At 37.4% G+C, this 23146-nt stretch overlaps 2 long non-coding RNA genes across 3 annotated transcripts in view; both read right to left on the bottom strand.

Moving 5' to 3' along the window:
* Positions 1-6226, bottom strand: part of LOC127560324 (uncharacterized) — a 41677-nt gene extending 35451 nt beyond the window's left edge. The window contains exon 1 of the long non-coding RNA XR_007953307.1: positions 6134-6226. This is a non-coding gene — a long non-coding RNA (uncharacterized LOC127560324). The remainder of the gene's footprint in view (positions 1-6133) is intronic.
* The window catches only part of LOC127560326 (uncharacterized), a 94578-nt gene extending 82188 nt beyond the window's left edge, over positions 1-12390 (bottom strand). Inside the window, exons 1-2 of one of the 2 annotated variants that reach the window (XR_007953311.1) lie at positions 12306-12390; positions 9088-9399 (exon numbers count right to left, since the gene is read on the bottom strand). This is a non-coding gene — a long non-coding RNA (uncharacterized LOC127560326). Of the gene's footprint in view, positions 1-8825; positions 9400-12305 lie in introns of those variants that run through there. The other variant, XR_007953310.1, reaches the window with a different exon arrangement.
* Between the last annotated feature and the right edge of the window lie 10756 nt (positions 12391-23146).

Consider the following 23146-nt stretch of genomic DNA (forward strand, 5'->3'; position numbering starts at 1 on the left):
ACTATTTTAAGGAAAAGTCCATTTATTCCTATACTCTCAAGTGTTCTTTATAAGAAATGGATGTTGGATTTTATCAAATACTTTTTCTGCATCTATTGAGATGATCATATGGTTTTTGTTATTTTGCTTATTGATATAGTCAATTATGCTAATAGTTTTCCTAATATTGAACCAGCCCTGCATTCCCGGTATAAATCCTACTTGGTCATAGTGTATTATTCTGGGTATGATTTTCTGTAATCTTTTTGCTAATGTTTTATTTAAGATTTTAGCATCAATATTCATTAGGGAGATTGGTCTATAATTTTCTTTCTCTGTATCTTTGGTAGATAGATTCCCAAATATTTTATGCTATCGACAGTTATTTTGAATGGAATTTCTCTTTGTATCTCTTACTGTTGGATTTTGTGGTGATGTATAAAAATGCTGAGGATTTATGTGGATGTATTTTGTATCTTGCAACATTGCTAAAGTTGTGAATTATTTCTAATAGCTTTTTAGTAGAATCTCTAGGGTTCTCTAAGTATACTATCATATCATCTGCAAAGAGTGATAATTTAGTTCCCTCATTACCTACTCTAATTCCTTTAATCTCTTTCTCAACTCTTATTGCTGAGGCTAGCGTTTCTAATACAATATTGAATAATAATGGTGATAGTGGGCAACCTTGTTTCACTCCTGATCTTACTGGGAAAGGTTCTAGTTAATCCCCATTACATATGATGCTTACTGGCGATTTAAAATATATGCTCCTCTTTAATTGATCAAAGATGGACAGAAGCAGCTAGACCCAGAGAAAGAACACTGGGAAATGAATATAAACTGCTTGCATTTTTCTTTTTCTTCCCGGGTTATTTATACCTTCTGAATCCAATTCTCCCTGTGCAACAAGAAAACTGTTCGGTTCTGCACACATATATTGTATCTAGGATATACTGTAACCCATTCAACATGTAAAGGACTACTTGCCATCTGGGGGAAGGGGTGGAGGGAGGGAGGGGAAAAATCGGAACAGAAGTGATTGCAAGGGATAATGCTGTAAAAAATTACCCTGGCATGCGTTCTATCAATAAAAAGTCATTTTAAAAAATTAAATAAAATATATGCTCCTGACTATTTTAAAGAAAAGTCCATTTATTCCTATACTCTCAAGTGTTCTTATTAGAAATGGATGTTGGATTTTATCAAATACTTTTTTTTTGCATCTATTGAGATGATCATATGGTTTTTGTTATTTTGCTTATTGATATAGTCAATTATGCTAATAGTTTTTCTAATATTGAACCAGCCCTGCATTCCTGGTATAAATCCTACTTGGTCATAGTGTATTATTCTGGGTATAATTTTCTGTAATCTTTTTGCTAATGTTTTATTTAAAATTTTAGCATCAATATTCATTAGGGAGATTGGTCTATAATTTTCTTTCTCTGTTTTCAACCTACCTGGTTTAGGTATCAGTACCATGTCTGTGTCATAAAAGGAATTTGATAGGACTTCTTCAATCACTATTTTTTCAAATAATTTATATAGCATTGGAGTTAATTGTTCTTTAAATGTTTGGTAGAATTCACATGTTAATCCATCTGGTCCTGGGGATTTTTTCTTAGGAAGTTGATTAATAGCTTGTTCTATTTCTTTTTCTAAGATGGGACTGTTTAACCAATTTACTTCTTCCTCTGTTAATCTGGGCAAGCTATATTTTTGGAGGTATTCTTCCATTTCTTTTAAGTTATTTGATTATCTGAGGGACGTGGCCCTCTTCAATAATGAGATGAACAATGATGAACTCCAATAGAGTAGTAATGAATTGAACCAGCTACACCTAGCGAAAGAACTCTGGGAGAGGACTATGAATCACTACATAGAATTCCCAATCCCTCTATTTTTGTCCACCTGCATTTTTTATTTCCCTCACAGGATAATTGTAAACTATTTCAAAGTCTGATTCTTTTTGTACAGCAAAATAACTGTACGGACATGTATACATATGTTATATTTAATTTATACTTTAACATATTTAACATGTATTGATCAACCTGCCATTTGGGGGAGGGGAGAGGGAAAGGAGGGGAAAAATTGGAACAAAAGGTTTTGCAATTGTCAGTTCTGAAAAATTACCCATGCATATATCTTGTAAATAAAAAACTATAATAAAAAAAGGAAAAAAATAAATTATCGAATTTATTGGCATAAAGTTGGGCAAAGTAACTCCTAATTATTGTTCTAATTTCCTCTTCATTAGTGGCAAGCTCTCCCTTTTCATTTTTAAGACTAACAATTTGATTTTCCTCTTTCCTTTTTAAAATCAGATTTACTAAGGGTTTGTCTATTTTGTTGGTTTTTTCATAGAACCAACTCTTAGTTTTATTAATTAATCCAATAAAATTTTTACTTTCAATTTTATTAATCTCTCCTTTTATTTTTAGAATTTCAAGTTTAGTGTTTGACTGGGGGGTTTAATTTGTTCCTTTTCTAGCATTTTTAGTTGCAAGCCCAATTCATTGACCTTCTCTTTCTCTATTTTATGCAAGTAGGCCTCTAGAGCTATAAAATTTTCCCTTATTACCACTTTGGCTGCATCCCACACATTTTGGTATGATGTCTCATTATTGTCATTTTCTTGGGTGAAGTTATTAATTATGTCTATGATTTGCTGTTTCACCCAACCCTTCTTTAGTATGAGATTATTTAGTTTCTAATTATTTTTGGTCTATTTTCCCCTGGTTTTTTATTCAATGTAATTTTCATTGCATCATGATCTGAAAAGGATCCATTTACTGTTTCTGTCTTACTGCAATTTTTGTATAGGTTCCATGAACTGCTGAGAAGAAAGTGTAATCTTTTCTGTCTCCATTTAGTTTTCTCCAGAGATTTATCATATCTAACTTTTCTAGTATTCTAGTTACTTCTTTGACTTCTTTCTTATTTATTTTGTGCTTTGATTTATCTAATTCTGAGAGTGCAAGGTTGAGCTCTCCCACTATTATAGTTTTGCTCTCTATTTCTTCTTGCAGCTCTCTTAATTTCTCTTTTGAGAATTTAGATGCTACACCACTTGATGCATATATATCTAATATTGATATTGCTTCATTATCTATGCTACCCTTTAGCAAGACATAGTGCCCTTCATTATCTCTTTTAATTAGATCAATTTTTGCTTTTGCTTGATCTGAGATAAGGATGGCTACCCCTGCTTTTCTGACTTCACCTGAAGCATAGTAGATTCTGCTCCAACCTTTTACCTTTACTCTGTATGTATCACCCTCCTTCAGGTGTATTTCCTATAAACAACCTATTGTAGGATTCTGGTTTTTAATCCAGTCTGCTAACCACTTCCTCTTTCTGGGGAGTTTACCTCATTCACATTTATGGTTAAAATGACCAGTTCTGTATTACTTGCCATCTTGTTAACCCTGCTTATGCTTTTCTCCTTTTCTTCCCCCTTATCCCCCTCCCCAGTATTAAACTTGTGAGCACCACTTGCTTCTCACAGCCCTCCCTTTTTAGTATCCCTCCCCCCACCTTAGAATTCCTCTCCCTATCTTACCCCTTTTCCTCACAATTTCTGTATTCCCTTCCACTTAGTTTCCTCCTTCCCTTTTCACTTTCCCCCTTCCTACTTTTCAATGAGGTGGAAGAAGTTTCACCATAAATCGAATATGTCTAATATTTTTCTCTTTAAGCCAATTCTGATGAGAATATGATACACACTGTGTTCATCCCCTTCCATTCTTTCTCTCAGATATAATAGATTTCCTTTGTCTCTTCGTGAGATGTAGTACCTCCACTTTATCTTTTTTCTGGTACAATTTCCTTTCCACCTCTACTTTCTAGAACAAATTATACATGTGTTCTTTATATATCTTTATAGCAGAAATATAGTTCCCAAGATTTCTTTTTATCTTTTTAGGTTTCTCTTGAGTTCTATTATTTGGAGATCAAACTTTTTGTTTAGTTCCAGTTTTTTCATTAGAAGTTGATGAAATTCACTTATTTCATTGAATGTCCATCTTCTTCCCTGGAAAAAATGCTCATTTTGGCTGGGTAAGTTATTTTTGACTGCATACCAAGTTTCTTAGCTTTTCAGATTATCAGATTCCAGGCTCTTTGATCCTTTAATGTGGATGTTGCTCAGATCCTGGGTAATCTTTATTCTGAATTGATTTTTTTCTCCCAGCTTGTAATATTTTTCCTTGGTTTGATAGTTCTGGAATTTAGCCACTATATTTCTTGAAGTTTTGATTTTAGGGTCCCTTTCAGTAGGTGATCGATGAATTCTTTCAATGCCTATTTTACCCTCTATTTCTTTAACTTCTGGGCAATTCTCCTTGATAATTTCCTGGAAAATAGTGTCCAGGCTCTTTTTTCATCATATTTTTCAGAGAGTCCAATAATTCTCAGATTGTCTATCATAGATCTATTTTCCTGGTCTGTTGTTCTCTCAAGAAGGTATTTAACATTTTTCCCCATTGTTTCATTTTTTAAAGTTTTGCTTGATTGATTCATGGTGTTTCCTTGAGTCATTTAATTCTATTTGTTCAATTCTGATTTTCAATGAATTATTTCCTTCACTTACTTTTTAAATATATTTTTCTAATTGTCCAATTGAGTTTTTAAGTGAGTTGTTTTGTTCTATGGAATTTTTTCCATTTCACCATTTTTTATAGAGAGCTATTTTCTTTTTCCAATTCACTAATTCTGTTTTTCAAGGATTTGATTTCTTTATCCACTCTGTCTTTAAATGAGTGGGATGACTTATGCAGGCTCTCTTGCCAAGCTTCCCTTTCCTTTTCCCATTTTTCTTCTAGCTCTCTTGTGAGAGCCTTTGAATTTTGTTCTATGAGAGTCTTGTGTGTTGAGGACCAGATCATATCCCCTTTTAGGATTCATCTGGAGAAAATCTCTTTTTAGTCTCCTCAGAGTTTAAAGTCTGCTCTCTAGCCATATAGAAGCTTAGAGTCCGTTTAAACTTTTTGCTCATTTTGTTAAAGAAGAATCAAAGAAAACAAACTAGCAAAAAAATCCAAATGCAGTCTGCTTTTGGGGGGAGGAGAGGGGGCTGGATGGTATTACCAAGCTTCTGCTACAGACTGCAGTGGGGGCAGGGGGAGAAAATGAAGAGAGGAGGGGAGAGTAGTGAGTCACTAGCAGGACAGCAATGGCTGCATTGTATCTGCACTTTGAGATTCTGAGAGCGTGCTGAGACCCTTCGGGTAGGTGTTGCCAGGTCCCGAGAGATCTTAGCTTTTAGGGTTTTTTAGTCTTTACCTCCTGTGTTTACAGCTCCTCTGCTGGTCTACTGGCTTGCTGCCATGGCAAAGTATCCACACTGGTAAAATTCTCCGAGTAGAGATGGCTGAGATCACACCCCACCCCACTCAGTCAGCTCCATACTCTTACTGTCTGCTGTGCTGCCGCTGCCTGCCTGCCTTCACTCTGCACTCAATCTGACCATCCCCATTGGTGAGCAAATCAGACCTTTTCTGCTGAATTTGAGGGATATCTTCTGATGGTAATTATTTGTGTATGTGTGTGTGTGTGTGTGACCTGCCCCTTCACCTAGGCATGGTCCTTTACAGAAGGAAATGAAAAGGAAGAGAGACATAGAAGGAAAGAGAGAGAAAAGCAAAAAATGAGAGAGAGGGGAAGACAGAGAACAAGAGAGAGAAAAAGTGGAAGGGAGAGAGTCAAAGAGACAGAGAAATTGAAGCTTTTAGAACTCTAATATGGAATGTTACCAACTGCTACCCAACTTCTAACTTAGATGGATAATAAGGATCTTCCAACATCTATGAGTATTTAATAAGCTCTGTGACATATTCCCTCCTCACAAGTTAAGACTCTTAGATTCAGGGGCTCTCAATGGACCATCTAGATCCTCCATGCCCAGAATATCCTATTCTCTATTAAAGACTCCCCTCCTCTTGCCTGTGTGTGGCTAATGGAGGAGTCTCAATCCCAGTTCCTTCCTCAGTCTCAGTTACTCCCATCACTCTCCTAATCTAGTGCCCTCTTTAAAACTCCTACCATCCCACTCTTGGTTTTTCTCAGTTTTCCTCACTACCTTGGAAATGGTAGTCTCCTTCGCTACCCCCCAAATTCTCCTTTTCTTATATCTTGTTGAAATACTCACTGTAGAAGTTTGGGAGGATGGCAGCAAGAGACAGTTAAGACAAGAAAGGAGATGGTATACACCAGCTGACTCTTTCCTGGGTTCTTGCCTCCTAGGGCTTGCTTATATGATGACCTGGAAAGAAGGAGGGAGGGGAAAGGAGAAGGAGATTAGGAGAGGAGGAGAGCAAAAGAAGGGGTGGTCAAGAAAGGAGGAGGTCCCACCCTCCTCATCTAACAAGATCACCTGACTACAGCAACATTGAGAAAGATGCTGCCACTCCCTCCTTAGAAACCTAGAGACTGAGAGAGACAATGATAAGGGTCCCTCTGCAGAGGAGCCCACTATCCCATCCTTCTCTTCCCCTTACCTGAAAAGAACCGGGTAAGGAGAGGGATTAGAATCTATAGTGTGAGTGCACTACTTTGAATCCATGCCAAATCTCTCATCCCCATAGTGGTCCATCTAGAGCCGGGGGTCCTCAAAGTATTTATATAGGGGGCCAGTTCATTGTCCCTCAGACTGTTGAAGGGCCGGACTATAGTAAAAATAAACAATTTGTTTTGTGGGCCTTTAAATAAAGAAACTTCATAGCCCTGGCTGAGGGGGATAAAAGTCCCCAGCTGCTACACCTGGCCCGAGGGCCATAGTTTGAGGACCCTTGACCAGACCTTTCTTTTCTTAGATCAATAATAACTCCCTTCCAAAAAGTCTCAAACCATCAAAGTAGGAGAAGAGAACAGACTAGATGGCTTCTAAGATCCCATTCCAACACTTATTCATTACAGTTGGGTGGGGAAATGAGAGAGAACAGAGACTTTTGGGGAGGGGGCAGCAGTAAAAGGTATCAGCTGAAGCATGGAGAATGGAAGGTCTTTTGGAATTGTGCTTGGGGATTGGACTGAATAATCTTTTGTCCCCTGGATTTCATGTGGAATGAGGAAGTCTGATGTCAAGCCTAAAGTGTTAAGCTGTCAGATATGGGTCATGATGTTGTTTCTGAAAGAATTCAGGCTTATCCTCCAACTCAAACAAAGGCATTTAATGATATTTAAACACTCAGTGAGTGGGCCCAGCTTCCTGAAGAAGTCAGCACCCTAGAAAAGAAAGACAAGGATTTTAATAGAATAAATAGTGCTGATTACATCAGAAGACAGGTCAATTCTGAGGTTATAGGAAGTGTTTGCTACCATGGAGAGATCCTAAAACCTTGATGGAACTGTGCATGGGATTACCCAGAAGGTTCACAGAAAAGGTCAATCAATATATTATAATGATATTATAACTATCATGGGATAATGATATTATGACTCTCATAGGTTTACTCACTGACAGGAAAGCAGGGACTATTGAAGGCAAAAGATTTTTTTGAGGTTTGCAGTCCAGGGCTGGTTCTGAAGTCTATGTTGGTTTTGAAATTGATTTTGAGATTGCCCTGTGGAGTTTGTCCTTGGTGCCAAATTTCCTAGTTTTAGCCTAGTTTTAGGACTCTGACTGACCAATCCCAACACTTAGTCAAAGCAAGAACTGAGTGAAAATGGAAAACCTAAGGCTAAGAATTCCTGCAAAGGAAAGTGGATTCACATGTCAACCAGAAAGTGGAAAAGTGGAATGGAAGGAGAACAAACCCCCATAGTGACTCATTCCAGGGAGGCCTTCCTAAAGAAGGAGAAATTATAAAATATAATTTTTGAAATTTAGAAATTAAAAATGAAAGGATGCTAGGAATGCCTGACCTTGATACTGGCATAGAATCCTTTGGGAAACACAGCTAAAGGCACACATCTGAAATATATATATATATATATATATATATATATATATATATATATATATATAGTCACATATACTCAAGGATCTATTAATATAACTGGTCTTTCACCTCCAGCCAGAGTCTCTAGACAGGTCTCATTTATGGTACACAGGAAAACTGGTGCAAGAAACAGACTTCTTGGAGATTCCAAGGGAAAACTTCCAAGCCCAGAATTTCATCTCTTCCCCCACTAGGTGTGTACTCAAAAACCAGTTTTCCACATCTTAATCTTCTTGAGTCCTACCCTTCCACCATCCCCTGAGTTCCAAGTTTCTTTCATCTGTATCATATGTATCTGTATCATCTGTATCATCTGTATCATATGTCATATGATGAAGAAACTAAAAGTTGATAGTTCTGTCAGAACAAGGGACAGAACTATCAACTTTTGCTTTCTTCATCATTGTGTCCACTTATCTGGAGTCCATGAGTTAGCTTCTTAGTATAGGAACTGCTCCCCAAAGACTCTACCTCCTCACCATCATCTATTTCTTTTCACTAAGCTCCCCCCAAAAACACCCACCCAGAGGAAGGATATAGCCAGAAAAGGGCAGATGGATTGTGGGACCATGGCTGAATCCAAGGGACCCTTCCCCTCTCCAGCCCCAGGCCATTCCCCCAACTCTAGCCAGCCTCCTTCCTCTAGAAACAGATCTATGTTTTTCTACCCCACAACATTGCTCACTGTCACCTCCAGGCTCTTTTCCTAGTCATGGTCACTTGATTTAAATTCAAGAGTTAAGGGAGCTGGGAGAGAAGGAAGACTTTCCTTAGTCTGCCCAGTGATTATAGACCACTTCTCTCTTCACTCACAGGTTATCAATGAAGTGGATTGAAATAGATTGGGAGAGCATAATTTTATTATTATAATCGAATTGTGGCTCAAGAAACACGAAGAAATCATGTGAGATATTTATTACATGACAAAGACTTTCCAGTTTTTTCATGAAATAGCTCACAACTTCAACCAAACATGACTAAACAAGGCAGAATCAGAGTTGATTGGATAGCATTCTTCCTGGATTCAGAAACCTTTAAAATCTCAGGGAAGGAGGAGGAGCAAGGTCAGAGTTTGGGGAGTAAGGGGAGAAGTGTTCCAGGAGTTGGGGAGGAATTAGGGACAGGCCAGGGAGGAACTAAAGAGGATTCAAATGGAGTCTACCAGACTGACTAAGTCCGACTTGTCTGAAGATGTGCTAATGAAGACAATCTCAGAAACTGGACTATCTCTATGTAATGATGGATTGTTATACATGTAACAGGATGGATGGATTAGAGTTATTGACAATGGAGGCTGAATGAGCTGATTTAGAATTCCAACTTTCATGTCATTCCCATTTCTTTCAATTGTTAAAGAAATCTTGAAAAGTGGGTGAAGGTCATCCTTAACCTGGAGGGGTTCTTGGAGATCAATGAAATTCTTTAGAGGCAAAATCCAGAAATAATAAGTAAGTGCCCAGAAGCTGGAAGAGACCTGTGGGGAAGAAGGAACAGTTGGTGACACCATAAACATATTAAATGTTACCAGGGCACAATAGTGGCGATCAACACAGGCTAGCTCTGTCAGTACAAGATAATTTCAGTACAAAATAATTCTAGAATCTGTGTCTCCTTAATGGGACCTATTCAGATACTGGATAATATTTTGCTGGTGTCTATTCACTGCATCAATCAGTTCCTCTCCCAAATAAATGTAGCCCCAAATCCTTTGAGGTAAGGGTCTCATCCTCTAAAGTTACTTCTTGCTAGGAGTGGGTCTAGAGAAAAGTCCATCCTACATAGTCCCAAATTGGAGGGGTGTTGAGGCACTAGAGGCTGGTCAAAACAGTGTCCGGTCAGTTCTGAATCTCAGGATTGTGATCCCTGAAGCTGATCAATGCAGCATCTAGTGCTGATCATCATTTAATGGTGAATTGACCAAAACTCAGAAGAAACAACTCTAACAAACAATGGATAGTATCATAAACATTGGATAAAGAGAATGACTGGTTGAGAGAGTTTCCAATTGGAGATAGTTCTCTTCATAGGGCATTCAGAAATTCTTAGAGAAGACTCATATTACAGTCTTTAAGTTGACTAAAGAATCATTCCCCACTTGTGGTAGCTTATAAGGTGGGACAAGAACTGCTAGAGAGAGAGCCTGAAAAGTAGAGCCATCATCCTTGGATGTATGGTTAAAGGGCAGAGAAGATCATTCAAGAAGTGTGAGAGAAATAGCATAAGCACATTAGGAGAGCAAAGATAGTTTACCTATCACATCTTTGGAGAAGGAAAGAATTCATCACAAAAGAAGAACTGTAGAACATTATCAAATGCAATATGAAAAATCTTGATTACATTAAATTAAAAAGGGTTTGCACACACACACACACACACACACACACACACACACACAAAAGATTAAAAGGGAAATACAAAGCTGAGAGAAAAATTTTACAGTCAGTGTTTCTGATAAAGGCCTCATTTCTAAAATATATAAAGAACTGTATCAAATTTATAAGAATGCAAATCATTCCCCAACTGAGAAATAGTAGAAGACTATGAACAACCAATTTTTCAGATGAAGAAACTAAAGCTATCTATAGTCATATGAAAAAAGACTCTAAATTACGATTGATTAGAGAAATGCAAATTAAAATAACTCTGCTCATATTTCTCAGATTGGCTAAGGTGACAGGAAAAGATAATGATAAATGTTGGAGGGGATGTGGGGAAACTGGTGGTGGAAAATGGCTGGTGGAGTTGTGACATGATCCAACAATTCTGGAGAACAATTTGGAAGTATGTTAAAAGAGCTATAAAACTGTACATACCCTTTGATCCTAGAATGCTACTACTGGGTCTGTATCCCAAGGAAATCATAAAGGAGGAAAAGAGATCTACATCTGCAAGAATGTTTGTAGCAGTTCTTTTTGTTTTGGCAAAGAACTGGAAAATGAGTAGATGCCCATCAATTGGGGAGTGGCTCCATGACTTATAATATATGAAAGTAATTTCATATTGTATTTCATACAAATATATATCTCTAGTAATATATATATCTAGTTGGTTGTTGTCCTTTGTACTTGAGGAAGATCAAAATGACATTATGATGTTAGAGTCGAGTTACAGTGTGTCCAACTATGGCTGATCAAACCAATATGAGCTCAGAATGCTCTGCCACAGGTTGGACACAAATAATGCATATGAACATTTGGGGTAGCTTCTCTAATTTTGCACATCTCATGTTCCTTTGGCCTAATTCAATTCTGTTTTGCTGATAGAGCACAGCACTTTTTTGATGAGGGTATACTATGCTGGACAGTCCTGTTCCATTGTCTCCCATGTCATATAATTGATTTTAAAGTTCTTAAGAGAGACCTTGAGAGTGTCCTTGTATCGCTTTTTCTGACTACCTTGTGAGTGCTTGCCCTGTGTGAGTTGTCTATGATGAGTCCAGCCCAATGGAGTTGTGCTCTCTGCAGTAGAGTTGGAATGCTTGGGGCGGGGGGGGGGGGGGGGGGGGGGGGGGGGGGGTAGGGGAAGTGTAGTTAGGTGGTGCATTGGATAGAGCACAGGTCCTGAAATCAGGAGGACCTGAGTTCAAATCTGGCCTCAAACACTTAACATTTCCTGGCTGTATGATCCTGGACAAGTCACTTACCCCCAATTGCCTCAGAAAAAGTTAAATAAATAAATAAACAAATGAGCAAACAAACAAACAAACAAATTAAAAGGTATAAGAATTGGAATGCTTGACAGTTTAATTTGAGAAAGGACCTCAGTGTCTAGCACTTTAACTTGCCAGGTGATTTTCAGAATCTTCCTAGGACAATTCAAATGGAAGTGATTTGGTTTCCTGGCATGGGTTTGATGTACTTTCCAGATTGCACAGGCGTACAAACCATAACGTTGGCACAATGGTTCTGGACACTTTCAGTTTGGTAGCTAGTCTATATATCTAGTAAAGGCAGAAGAGTAGACCAAATATTCATTTACCCAAGGACTATATATTTCAGATGGAAAACTAGTCCTTTACCTCTAGCTACATATTTTCAGATAGAAAATGGCCAGACCTTACATACTTGCTTTGTGCTCATGGCTTCTATATTGATCACATGCTCTGAATATAGAAATTTGCTATAAGAGGAAAAAGAAGCAACATTATTATAGCAGGACAAAGCATCCATGTTTCTATTTGACTTCAGGTATGAAGTCAATATTTGTAGCACAAATAATGACTAAACATGTAGTAAAAATAACTATACCATACTCCATATCCAGACCCAGGAATAATTAGGTGGGGAAATTCCTGTACAAAGGAACACAATTAGGAAATTAAGTCAGAAAGATCACACATAAAGGAAAGCTTAATGTTGAACTTTTTGCTCAGATACACACCTCCACTCATCCTTCTGAATAGACTGTGACATTTCTCTGAAATGGTGAGTTACTGACTTAATGGTCCTTCGGTCCCACCTGAATTCAAAACTCAAAAAACAATATTAGTTACAGTCTCAAGAAATGTATCTCAAATACCTAGTCCCATAACAGAGCTTCAGGTTCAGTTGTAAATAAATAACAATAAGAGATTCATCACAGGGGATTCAAACTTATCTTGATATCTAGGGAGATGATCTTAAGGTCAAAATAACACAAACATTTTGCTTTAAGATGCTCAATAGCAAATAAACAAAGACTTATGATATAGAAATATGAAAATTCTAAGTTGTCTAGTTATTAACACCACATTCAGTTATTAATCATATTCTAAGGGCATAAACATGGGCTATCCCTTCAAACAATGGAAACACGTTATGGTGAAAAGATTTCATTAAATGATTTCATCCATATTTTTTTTAACTCATTCCTTACTTGGGGATTTCATCACCTATTGTAGGCTCTTTTCCCATGGCAAAAATGGTTTAAAGAAACCTAGCTAGCTTACCAAAAAATATATGAGCATATGGTAGATTTTATTCCTTTCACCCAACTCCTACCCTCCAGTGATGGGGAGGGCTGCAGCATGTCTTCAAATCCCAAAGGGAACTGAGGTAAAAGCAAAAATAATCTAAATTAGAAATTGTTTCAATCACCAATTTCAGATAACTCCTCCCAAACTAATCAATCTTAAAATTTTCATAATTGATAGACAAATTGTTTTAATTTTCCTAAATTCTCAATTCTCTGCAAGCTTTGGAAGGAAGAGTTTTCCCTTCCTTCCCTTTAAATAAATTTCTTTCTTTGTTTTAGGAAGGATACAAGACAATTCTTAAAATTAAGAACAAAGGGGCAGCTAGATGGAGCAGTAGATAGAGTGCCAGCCCTGAAGTCAGGAGGACCTAAGTTCAAATCTGATCTCAGACACTTACTACTTCCTAGCTGTGTGACTAGAGGAAGTCACTTCACTCCAACTGACTCAGCAAAAAATTAATCACAAAAATAGTTAATCTCATTATTTTTATAAGTGATAAATAATTTTGGGTGAAACTTAACAAAATTTCCTATTATGTAGTACATGGTTCTAATTGATGGAGTCAGGATAGCAATTCCTAGTTTAAAATAAACATGTGACAAATTCACAATGGTCATTCTCTCTCTCTTTTTTTTTTTTTTTTTTTTTTTGTCCTTCATGGCTGGAGCTGTTGTGCTTTTATTATTTTTTTTAAATAATTATAACTTTTTATTGACAGAACCCATGCCAGGGTAATTTTTTACAACATTATCCCTTGCACTTATTTCTGTTCCGATTTTCCCCCTCCCTTCCTCTACCCCCTCCCCCAGATGGCAAGCAGTCCTAGACATGTCACAGTATATCCTAGATACAATATATGTATGCAGAACTGAACAGTTCTCTTGTTGCACAGGAAGAATTGGATTCAGAAGGTAAAAATAGCCTGGGAAGAAAAATAAAAATGCAAACAGTTTACATTCATTTCCCAGTGTTCTTTCTTTGGATGTAGCTGCTTCTGTTCATCATTGATCAATTGAAACTGAGTTAGATCTTCTTTGTCAAAGAAATCCAGTTCCATCAGAATACATCTTCATACAGTATTGTTGTTGAAGTATATAATGATCTCCTGGTTCTGCTCATTTCACTCAGCATCAGTCTCTCCAAGCCTCTCTGTATTCATCCTGCTGGTCATTTCTTACAGAACAATAATATTCCATAACATTCATATACCACAATTTACCCAACCATTCTCCAATTGATGGGCATCTATTCATTTTCCAGTTTCTAGCCACTACAAACAGGGCTGATACAAACATTTTGGCACATACAGGTCCCTTTCCCTTCTTTAGTATCTCTTTGGAGTATAAGCCCAGTAGTAGCACTGCTGGATCAAAGGATATGCACAGTTTGATAACGTTTTGGGCATAATTCCAGATTGTTCTCCAGAATGGTTGGATTCATTCACAACTCCACCAACAATGCATCAGTTTTCCCACATCCCCTCCAACATTCGTCATTATTTTTTCGTGTCATCTTAACCAATCTGACAGGGGTGTAGTGGTATCTCAGAGCACAATGGTCATTCTCTTTGGCAAAACATAGATTTATTTAGGGTAAGAGGTTGCAGATAAAATGAAGGAATACAATAGACACCAGGAATAGTAAGTATGAAATGGAGTTGGGAGAGCTATAGGTAACAAGGAAAAGGCAAGTTCCCCATTACAACTCATAATTAACCAGGAGAAAGCAAATACAACAGAAGGTGGGAGTAAGACATTGATTGACAGATTAGATCCATAGAGGAGTTTATCAAACTAACCAGTTAGCTAGAGTAAGGAGAAAAGCACCACTAAAGAGAAAGCAATATGAGAGAAAGAGAGTACCTTATAGTGGATTTTGTTCTGAAATGAACTTAGCTAAGATCTTCATCATAACCAGAAGAAAAATAAAACTTTCTTGGGGCATAAGGCTAATAAATTTCTTATTTCCAAATAACAAATAACTAATTTTTTTAAGGATAAGGTCCTGAATGGTGGTGTGTTTGGCAGAGAAAATATGAAGAATTGATCTCTGAGGTAGGCAAAAAAAAGGCACTGAGAGAGATCAATTTTACTCCATGGTCTCACCCTCTTGGGGAGGGGTGGGGGGGGAGGGAAGGAAGGGATGTCCCGACAGAAATTCAGTTTATATCAAATCCCTGAGGCCCACCCTCTGTAGGGATCTTGGGCAGTCTCATTTTGGCATGTCCTATCAGAAATCTCATTAGTGTCCCTGAGGTTAAATTTTCCCTATAAAGTGTACTTATGGCCATGCACAATGCCATACTCACTGCTCTCCTTTGGGCAATCTGTCACAGCACTATGCCTCATATATCTTTCTCCTTATCTCTCCTTCATATCACATCATATCTCCTAACCTTACTTTGCCTTGTGGTGTCTCTCCTGACCCCTATTTCTCCTTCTAGCTATTAATTCTTTTGAGGTGCTAAGTTTCTTTCAGGATTTAGCCTGACAGCAAAGGGCATGTGTCAGGGGCCGAGACCTAGTCACTGGGAACCTTAATCAGAGACTGCCTCTTCCAGCTTCCCCGAGCCGGACAGGGCTTTGGACGTCTCCGGCCCTCCTTGTGGAGACGTGAGGAGGGAAATACCAGACAGAGGAGCCTAGGTGGATAGACGCAACGATGTTTATTGATGTTACAAGTCAGCGGTGTCTCCCGCAAGCCATCCCGAGTCCATTCCTTTTATAGTCCTTTTCCCTCCACCTGTATTTCATCAATGGGGGCAGGGACTCCTCCCCGAAGGAGGAGCCCATCCTTTCCGTGCCTCTCCTGCCACAGGCCAGGTTCCACCACTTCAGCGTGGTAATCAAGGAATCCTGGGCCAGGGTGGGTCCTGGCACAAAGGAGTCCTCAACTCACTCCAGGAGGTTCAGGTCCAGGGCCCCTGACAGGCATACCCTAACCTCATGGGGTATTTCCTTTCCTTTCTCCAAATAAATGGCAAGTTCCAGTAGGGAACTTGCTCTTTCTATCATTAATTATTAAAACCCCTTTCTATGCTTTCTCAGCTCTATTTTATATTTACATTCCTGGTGTCTATTGTACCAACCTAGTCCCCTAAATAAATCTACCTTTTGCCAAAGAAAATGCTATTGTGAATTCTTCACATCATCAAAGCACGACTTTTAATACTGACCATTAGTGTCCACATCAACTGCATTATTAATACCAAATAAGAAATTATCTTTTATTTTTAGGTTACCACAGAGAACTTTAATTAAAGCCAAGATTTTGGCTTAAAAATCAAGTCAAATCCAGATTTATAGTTGCTAGTAGTAATACCAATATTCTTAGCACTTATAAATATTATCATAAATTGATGTATACACATTTCTAAAATCTTATACATACCAATTCGAAGTTGCATTTGGAGGGAAACTTTTTCTTTTCCTATGAATGCCAGTTTCATGTCAAAGTGTAGGCCCAGTCAACACCCTCTAATTCTCACCTTGATTTTGTACAGCAGTATCCAAAATCCCTGTTTTGGGGACCAAGTCCCTTGTTAGGGGCCCAGAACATCAATCAAAACAATATCTCTCTAAATGAGAGATTCTTCTCCTTTCACACATCTTAGGAGAGATCGAAAACAAAAAAATAATCTTACATGTTTTTTGTCTCTGTGATAGAATCCGTGTGGAATTTATTTTTCTCTTCCTTGTTTTTCCTTTTTAAATTTTTTTTTCAATTATACATGTACATTCATTTTTTACATATTTCCATATGAGTCATGTTGGGAGAGAAAAATCAAAACAAAGGGGAAAAACCATGAGGAAAAAAAAACAAGGAAAAAAATGGTGAAAAATAGTATGCCTTGATCCACATTTAGTTCTTGAACTACATAGTTCTCTCTCTAGGTGCAGATTGTGTTTTCTATCCAAAGTTTATTGGAATTGCCTTGGATCTCTGAATTGATGACAAAACCAAGTCTATCATAGTTGATCATTACACGATATTGTTGTTGCTATGTACAATGTTTTCCTTGTTCTGCTTGTTTCACTCAACATTAGTTCATGTAAATCTTTCCAAGTTTTTTCTAAACTCAGTCTGTTTCTCATTTTTTAATAGAACAATAATATTCCATTACTTTAATATACTAAAACTTATTCAGTCATTTCCCACGTGATGGGCATCCACTCATTTTCCAGTTCTTTGCCACCACAAAAAGAGCTACTACAAATATTTTTGCACATGTGAGCCCTTTCCCATCTTTTATTTCTATAAGATACAGATCCAGTAGTGTAAACTGCTAGATCAAAGGATGTGTACAGTTTTATAGCCCTTTGGGTGTAGTTCCAAATTGCTCTAAAGAATGGCTGGATCATTTCACAACCTCGCATTAGTGTCCAAGTTTCCCCATATCCCCCGCTCTGACATTTATCATGATCTTTTCCTAAGATCTTAACCAATCAGGATAGGTATGAAGTGATAATTCAATAGTTATTTTAATTTGCATATCTCTAATCAAGTTATTTTTTAGCATTTTTTTCACATGACTATAGATAACTTTAGTTTCTTCATCTGAAAATTGTTCATATCCTTTGACCATTTATCAGTTGGGGAGTTGATGAGGTCTTCAATGTTAGCAGAAGAATTGATAAAAATAATCTCTTAGATAAGCAGAAAGAAGGCACTGATAATGGAGATCAGTTTAGTTTCTTGGTCCCACCCTCTAAAGATAATCCTGTTAGAAATCCAAATTTTATGTCAAGATTGTGAGACTAAATTCTCCCTATAAAACAATTTATGGCCCATGGTTTTGCTACTACTTTCCTTTGGGTTAGCCTGCCACTGTACTCTGCATTGTGGTGTCTTTCCTCTTCTCTTTCCCCCATTCCCCATGGTATAGTATCTCCCCTAACTCCACAACTCTTCTCAACCCCACTTTGTCCTTACGGTTAACTCTTTTAGAGTGTTAAGTCCATTTCAGGATTTAGCCTGCCATCTAAGAGCATGCCCCAACCTAATAGGCTGTTCTCTTTCTACTGGGTATCATGAGTTCCACTGAGGAACTTGTTTTTCACATGCTCTCCCAAATCTATTTCATATTTACCATTCCTGGTATCTATTTTATCCCTTCACTTTGTCTGTAACTTCTTCCCCCAAATAAATCTATCTTTTGCCAAAGAGAATGGCCATTGTGAATTCTTCACATGACCAAACCCTAACTCTTGGTGCCTGCCTTCATTTGGTGACAAACTCCTCATCATAGATCACATCAGAATGACTTCTAATCTTATAAATTTGACTCAGATCTCTATATATTTTGGAAATTAGATCTTTAGCTCATTCTTATCACTGGCTTATCATATCTTATCACTGGTTATAAAAATTGTTTCCCAGATTTCTGCTTCCCTTCTAATCTTGGGTGCCTTGGTTTGGATTGTACAAAAAATTTAAAAAAATAAATAAATAAAAATAATGTGATGTAATTAAAATTATTCATTTTAGATTTCATAATGTCCTCTATTTCTTGTTTGGTTACAAAATTCTCCCTTCTCTAAGTATCTGACAGGTAAATTTCCTCTCCTCCCTTCCTCTCCTAATTTACTTATAATATTACCCTTTATGCTTAAATGGCCATGCAGAGTTTTTTGGTACTAAATAAATTGGATTTGACAAGGGGTGAACCCTAAAACTGTCCCCCTTGACTTTTTGGGGGAAGCAATGGGGGTGAACTCTGAAACTCTTCTCTGCCAGAGACCCACCCTTCAGGGCAGTTATGTGGTTTCATTCTGATGGAAATCTTGGTGGGGACTAGTTGGTACCCTCTATTGAGTTGTAGATTAGCCCAGGACCACTCCCAGTAGCTCGAATTTAAGTAATCTCATTCAGTTGGAGATATGGGCCTGATATTTCTATTGGGTGGCTTGAAATGCCAAACTAAGTTCTCTCTTTTCAACTGGAAATCTGGGCCTGGGGACATTGACTAGAAGCCCCAGCCTCAGACTTCTTATAAAAAGACAATTTTGAACTCCAAATCTCTGCAGAAGTCCGAAGTAGCATTATACTTTGCCAATGAAGCTCTTTTGGCAAAGCTGCCTGCCAGGACTTTTGCCCATTGTGAAGACATTCTCTTCTTAGTGTTAACCTTTATTTCTCTGACAGGATCTCTTGCCACGAAGGAGAATGTCTTCCTAGCAAAGCTGGCTTCTCAGTGCCAGTAAAAATTCTTTTGCCATTCAGACCTTTTGAGTTCGTAAATTCTTTCATGTTGGACCTGTGCACCAACCAGAGGGGATTCTCACCTCAATTCTCTACTACTAGAACCCATCAGATTGAAGTAGATTGGAAGAGCAAAATTTTATTAGAATAAAGAATTGTGGTTCAAGAGACATGAAATCACATGGAATATTTATTACATGATAAAGATTTGCCATGTTTTCATGAAATAGCTCATGAGCTCAACCAAACATGATTAAGCAAGGCAGAATCACAAATGATTAAGCAGCATTTTTTCAAGTTCAATAACTTCCAAAGTTTCAGGGGAGAGGTGGGACAAGGGCAGAGTCTGAGCAATAAGTGAAGGTATATGCCAGAAGTTGGGGAAGAATTAGGGATAGTCCAGGGAGGAACCAAGAAAGATCCAAATGGAGTCTAACTAAGCCCCATATTGTTTGAAGTTGTACTTAGCAAGACAGTCTCAGAAATTGGTCTGTCTATATGTAACAATGGAGATAGGAGATAAGATGGATGGATTAATGTTAATGACAGTGAAGGTTTAGATGAGATGGTTAGAATTCTGGCTTTCACATCAAACAGTACTGGGAGGATCCCACTACTGATTCATCCTAAATGTATAAGCTATCCTATGACTGCCAACAGGAGCCACTGGACTGTTTGATTCCTCTCACCTTTAAGGGAGAAAAAACATCATATTAGGGGAAGGGGAAGGAAATAGAATAATAGTTAAGGCAATGAAAAAAAGGAGGAGGAAGAAGAGAATTTGGAAGAGAAATAAAAGGAAGAAACTCCTAGATAGATGTCTTGAGAGTACCCCTGGTAACTAACACTATATATATATGCTTAACATGTGCTTAGGGGACTGAATTAAATGAAAATTTATTTTTTCCTCTTCAAAAATATTTTACTTTTCCAAATACATGAAAAGATGGTTTTCAACATTAATTCTGAAAGATTTTGTATTACAAATTTTTCTTCCCCCACACTCCTCCAAGACAGCAAGCAATCTGATATAGGTTAAACATATACAATCCTTTAAACATATTTCCATATTAGTCATATTATGCAAAAACAAAGTCCAAAAGGGGAAAAAACACAAAAAGGAAAAAACTAAATGAAAAAGGGAGGAGATGAGATACTATGCTTTGATCCATATTGAATAAAAATTTCTGAACTCCAAGCCTCCTGCTTTCTTTTATTTTAGAACATAAGGTGGTCATAACCTCCCTGACTTTTCAAGGAGGTAAGAACCCCAAAAAGGTGATCATGCCTTCCCTGACTGCTCAAAAAAGGAGTGAAAACACCATAAAAAGAAGATGGTCATGCCCTCCCTGACATCTCAGGAAGGGAGATGAAAACACCAAAGGAAATAGGAAGTCAAATCAGATTAGCGGGTTTCTGAAGGGGCTCACTTGAAACCGGTATGAAACAAGATGTATATAAATCCATCAATATGGGAGGCATTATACATAATGGCATAAACACATAGCAATATAAACAGGCTAGTAGTAATGTAACAAATAACATGAATCAACCTGAGAATTTACACATGAACATAAGTCCTAGAAATAGTCCAAAAGGAATCCATTGTCCATTAGTTCATTTGCCAATAATCCAATAGTTCCTGTAAGCTCTGAAGTACTGCAATAGTCTCATCAACAATTTTTCTTCTCAAGGAATCCAATGATTCTTTCTTGTTTTTCAAGAACTAAAACAGTCTCATCTTGTGTTAGGAAATCCAATGATTTCTGAAGATTTTAAAAATTCTTTTAACAATCTCATTATCAGTCATGCTCTTTCAGTGTCAGATATTGTTGGAATCTTTACAAACATCAACTCTAATGAGTTAGCAGTTTGTAAAGATTCCGACATCTATTCTATTTTAAAAAAGAAGAAAATCACCACAAGATGTTTCTTAAATCTCCTTTGTTTTGAAGTTTTTCTCTTTTTCTGTTTCATATCAGGGAATCCAATGATTGTTGCTGGTTTTTCAGGAACTGAAAGCTGAAGATTTTAAAGTTCTTTTAACAGTCTCATTGTCAGACATGTCTTTCAGTGTCAGATGTTTCTTAAATCTTTTCCTTTGTTTTGAGGTTTTTCTCTTTTTCTGTTTCTCTCTGATGGACAAGGCGAATACAGATCATTGGCACCCATCTGATTCCTTCTCCACCTGTGGAAATACAAGCAAACCCTCTTCCCCAAGCAGTTAACCTATCTAATTCCCTTCTATTTACCACTTTGGGGAATTTTTCCTCATCTTCTGGTAATTACATTGGAGCTGTTTGCACTGGATACTACCTTGTTAAAAGGCCTGTATTCTCCCCAACTATAATCCTGATTGCTTTTCTGTTGGTTGATGACATCAGAATCCTGAATTTCTAAGGACTCTCTGGGTGTAACCTCAGCTGCCATCATGCCCCACCTATCTTTTGATTGATACCTTGGAGCTGGGCCCTGCCTCTCATTTCCTTGTGTCAATCTGCATTCTGAGGCCCAGTGAAAGTCTCGGTTGCATTTTGGACATGGGGTTTGGGGTTTTATTCTCTCACCCTGTCTTCTCATTCTATCTCCATATCTACACTGAGCTCTAAGATGTCCAACTTTTCCACACTGAAAACATTGACGATTTTCTCTAGAAGTCCCTTGCCAAGAGGGACCCTGTCTTCCCATGTTCATCATAGTTTGGGTATAATAAGTATTTGTGCCTACTGTGGCACAGCATCTTATGATCTCCTCTAAAGGAGCATCTTTGTCTAGTCCCCATATAATTCTTTTGCAAACCTCGTTGGCATTTTCCTTAGCCAAATGTCTAGTCATTATTTCTGTTGCTGCATTGTCTCCAATGGTTTTTATTACAGCTGTTTGCAAACATCCCATAAAATCTTCACAAGGTTCATTGGGACTTTGCTCTATTTTTGTGAAGGCTTTATTTCCATCTTTCTGTCCGGGGAGAGAACTCCAAGCTTTTATTGCAGCTTTAGAAATTTGCTCATACACTGGTATGGGATAATAAATCTGTTCTGAATTCTCTGCATACTGACCTTTACCAGCTAGTTGGTCAAAAGCAACTTGTACAATAGCTTCTGTTTGCCTATTGCGTTGGGCTTGAATCCTACATAATTTATGAAATTCCAAAAGCCACAACAAATTTTGTCCTGATTCTAAGCATGTCCTCACTATGGATTTCCAGTCATTCGGGGTTAAGATTTCATAAGACAAATTATCTAGTAACAGCTTAACATAAGATGATGTAGCCCCATAAAGAATGCAACTCTTTTTCAAATCTTTAATTTTTTCCAAATTAAAAAGAGTGTATTTTCTCTCTTTTTGACCTGAAGAGTCAAGCTTTTCAATCACAGGATATGCATTTATAAAATCAGATATATCTTCTCCTTCCTTTTTTGCTTTAATTAATGCCTTTTCTAATCTTGTCAAATTCTGCTTTACAGGAGAAGCTGACTGTGTTTCTATCTCTCTCCCTCCCCTTTCTTCCTCCACCCATGAAGGGTTAATTGAGGGGGGGAGGGTCATGAGATGTGGAATGATCTAATTCCTCCTGCTGTGAAGTATCACACTCAGAATTGTAATTAACTCCATTCTTTTCTGATTCTTCCTCCTTTTCACCTAGTAAAGTTGGCACTTCTCCCTCCTGCACTTTCTTTTTCTTCATTCTAACACTTAAATAACTTCTTATAGCCAATTGTATTAAATTATATGTATTAAGTATGTCTTTGGAAATTGAATTAAGTCCATTTTTATTATAGAATTGACAAACATCCTCTTCTACTAATTCTCATTCATCTAGATCCAATTCTTTTTCCAGAGAGAAACAAGGACATATGTTCTTTACAGTTTGTAAAAGTTCAGTGATCTGCTACAAAATTATAATCAAACCTTGGCTTTCCATAACTTTGACAATGCTCTCTAAACATTTTCCTTGAACAGAAACAGACTGTTTTCTAAATATCTGTCCCATCTTAGCTGAAATTCTATTATAACTCTTTTAACAAAATTTATTTGTTGTACTCACCCTAATTTCTGGGTTGAA

Source organism: Antechinus flavipes, chromosome 4 (genome assembly GCF_016432865.1).
Source record: "Antechinus flavipes isolate AdamAnt ecotype Samford, QLD, Australia chromosome 4, AdamAnt_v2, whole genome shotgun sequence".
Classification (NCBI taxonomy): domain Eukaryota; kingdom Metazoa; phylum Chordata; class Mammalia; order Dasyuromorphia; family Dasyuridae; genus Antechinus; species Antechinus flavipes.